This window comes from Terrapene carolina, unplaced genomic scaffold, assembly GCF_002925995.2.
Source record: "Terrapene carolina triunguis isolate 2854851 unplaced genomic scaffold, T_m_triunguis-2.0 Scaffold66, whole genome shotgun sequence".
NCBI classification, from domain to species: domain Eukaryota; kingdom Metazoa; phylum Chordata; order Testudines; family Emydidae; genus Terrapene; species Terrapene triunguis.
Window position 1 is genome coordinate 54,595,942 of NW_020664417.1, and position 3,499 is coordinate 54,599,440.

At 45.9% G+C, this 3,499-nt stretch overlaps 1 long non-coding RNA gene and 1 other non-coding gene across 2 annotated transcripts; both read right to left on the reverse strand.

The window, feature by feature from the left end:
- Positions 1-2,627, reverse strand: LOC112117989. The gene is made up of 4 exons (XR_002909009.1): positions 2,473-2,627; positions 1,253-1,321; positions 681-753; positions 1-115 (listed from the first exon to the last, which is right to left on the reverse strand). It is a non-coding gene; the product is annotated as an uncharacterized LOC112117989 (long non-coding RNA).
- On the reverse strand, positions 958-1,075 carry LOC112118074. The gene has a single exon (XR_002909023.1). It is a non-coding gene; the product is annotated as a small nucleolar RNA SNORA26 (small nucleolar RNA).
- Positions 2,628-3,499: the final 872 nt, after the last annotated feature.

The window sequence follows — 3,499 nt, forward strand, 5'->3', positions numbered from 1 at the left end:
TGATACATTACAGAAAACAATTAAATGACCATGGATGAAGTCAGTAATCATTACTACACTTTCATCAAAGCAGGAGCTGCAAGTTTGAATCTTATGTTTTGTTCATTTTTCCCCCCTGTTAAAAAAAAAAAAGAGAAGAGTTTCATCACCAGCAAAATAATTCATAAATGCAATATATTTGTCATGCCTCCAATATGCCTCAAGATTTCCTCAGCTATTTCCAATTAAAGTTGGTCAGCTAAATCACTGTAAGCCAGGTTTCAATTTTAGAGTGTCCACACTAGGATTTAAACTATAAAAGGTATGTTAAAGTTGAGCTAAATCAGCAAAACTTGTAATGTAGATGACAGCCAGAGAGCCAAGAATGAAAGTCAAGCTATTAAGTTTATAGCTTATTTTATGCCAATAAATTGAATTGAGTAGTCATGTGTCACTAATTCACTTCAGAGCTATAATTCCACTATCAGCTATTACTAGTAAACATTCATTGCAGAAGAAAGTTATTATGCAGAGGACTCCCAGACAATCTTACACTGAAGTGTTTATTCTCTTGACACAGTTAAGTTTCCATGGAAGCGCCTTGGAAGGTTGGCTAGATACACAAATTTAGAATTTACTTCAACTGGTGAAAAATATGTACCCACCCACCTCAGTCTGATGCTCCTATTTATATTACATACCTGGGAATTTGTCACTCTTCAAGGAGATTCATGTCAAAGTGTCTTGCAAGTTCTATGAAGTACATCTAGGCATCTGATAATTATAAATACATTCTTGAGGACTCTGAAACCAGGAAAAGCTACATACGATCACAAGTAATTCCCTAACACCATAAAGTAAAACTAAGCATAGTAACCTGATGCTAGCACCAATGGTTCAAGTCAATGAACCTGAAGAAAACAGATACAATTCCCTTTTTGAATAAATTTGTAACACATTAAATTGATTTCCTCATGAGTTTGTTCCTCCCGACAGGATCCAGAGAAGAGTTTTAATCTCACCTCTGGGTTTGAGAGAGAATTACTATACCCCTCTGTGTTGGCCACTTAAAGCACAGTCTGCCTTAAGAGGGCAAAGCAAAAAAGGGGAAAATATTACTGATCACAAAATTCCTTTAACATTTTATTCTCAAACTCACTGTAATTTAGTGATTTGTAGGTAATTCATAAAAATTCCTCTAATTTATCATCCAACTACCATAAAGTTGGAATCAAGGCAAACTACTAACTTTCATTCAATTAGAACTGCTTACTTTCCAGCAGAGGCACTTCATTCTTAAGAGGTGTCTTCATGAGCATTTCAGTCAGGTGTGACCATTTATCTGCACAATATTTTAAAGGACATGTTACTATGCGATGTTTAAAAAAAATACTTAAAATTCAACATTTTCAATAGACAAGCAACATAAGATCACTTAAATTGGTGAGATCAAAGGGCCATAATTTGGGGTTTTATTCTATAAAATCCCTTGTATACAATCCAACTATTAATAATCAAGTCAGATTCTAAAGCAAAAAAGCCAATGGTTCAAGTTTAGGGAAATAAATATTTGCTTTCCTAAACTGGCAGCATGGTCCATGGTCGGCCCTAGTAAGTTAAAAATATATATCTAAATATAAAAAGCCATGTTTCTGCAATAGATTAAAAAATACTAATAAAATAAGCAAAAATGATATTTTGTATTTATGTCACTTAATATGGCTATTTAATATCTAAAGTGAAAGTTCACCTTTAAAAAACATAGTAACTTTTCACTGGAATCTTAGATACATATTGTAACAGTATACATGAGGTACTCAAGCAGTGTAAAGATTAAAGCACATGGCAATAGTTACACACAAGAAACAACACTATTAAACGTGACACGATTTTAAACGAGTAAAAAAATCTAGTAGAAATGTTTCCAACTTTTAAAAAAGTTGGAATAGCGAGCTGTGCCTAAGAATTTCTCTGCAGTGTGATGTTTAAGACACAGCTTTTGGGCAAATGGACAAGAACCAGTAAATGAAACGGGTTACTCAATTTTCATGGTCCACATGGAGAAAAATGCCATTTGCTAAATAAACATTAATTGTGCAAGTTGCTTCCCCTCCCCCCATGATTTTCGAGTATTTACAACATAGTAATTTAACGCACGTTGAGTCATTTATGTATCAAGAGAGACAGGACTAGACTTCATTAAAATGCCAAATACTTTGCCAAAGCAGTTAGCTCCGCAACGTGTTAAATGAATAGTTCAAGGAGCCAAGTGCGGGGCTAGATCAGGTTATGAAGATTTTTAGTTTGTTACGTTAATATCGCCAGTGCTGACGAAGAGAAGACAGCGGACCTGCGCTGCCAAGCAGGGCCGTTAACCCCCCCCCCCGATGAGCGATCAGAGGCGCGCGCAGGTACAGGCCGCACCGGAGCGGAGCCCTCTAGGTAACGGCCGTGCCACCCGTCAGCCCCTCAGGCGCGCGGACCCGTCTCTACCTGCACAAAGCTCCTTATTTCTGCCGCCACGTCGGACATGCTCCCGGAGCGGCCACCCGCGGGGCCAGCCTCACCCGGCTCCCGCATCTACCGGCGATCCGGGGCGCAGCAGAAGGGCACAGCGGGAGAGGCGCGAGAGCCGCCGGCGCAGCGACCCCCCCACCCCGGGCGAGGAGCGCTCTGCCACCCTCCCCGCCGCCCCACACCCTGCGTGGGCCCAGCTCCCCATGGAGGAGTCAGGCCGCACAGTCCCTGCTGCCCACGCGGCCCGCCGCAGCCAGGGAGGCAGGACCGAGGAACCACCTCACCCACCAGGGAGGGAAGAGAGGACAGAGACCGAGCTCTGGCCTCCTGGGAGTTTAAATAGCGGCGGGCAGTTACCGCGAGATCTCGCACACGCACTCTCGCACGCTAGTCCTCGCTCTAGTCTCTCCGCGCGTTGGGGGCGGGGCAACCTTTAGGGGAACAGTCAGTGGCGCGGGGCGACTCCATGTCCGCGAGTGCGCAACTATTGGTGGGGAGGAGGCACGTGACCTAAGCCAACCAGCGGGGTGATGGGGAGCTGCCGAGTGTTATTCCCCCTCCCCGCCCAGGCTGCTGCGGGTGCGGGGCTGGCTGAGCCTGAGCGGCCGAGATGGGGGGGGGGCGTTTCCTAGCCTCTCGCCTAGGGGCCGGGGCGCTGCCCCCCGGGCACTAACCGCCGAGTGACGGGCTGGGCTAGGCCGTTCGCTGATGCTGCCCGGGGCTGGCTGTAGTCGGGCCTCGGCCTGGGACGCGCCAGATCATCAATGGCGTGACACAAACAACGGGCCAGGAGCCGGCGTCGGGGGATCGCCAGGGGCGGGAAAACAGGACTGCCCTGTTCCCTGCCGAGAGAGATTGCAGCAAACAGCCCGGGGGTAGCCGCTGTGTAACTCAGACCCGCCGTGGTCACAGCTGCCGCCACTCGCCCCTCAGCTTATGTATGATTTCCCGTTGCTGCAGGAGGCTCCCAATGTATTTATCCTCAGACCACCCGTGTGGGTAG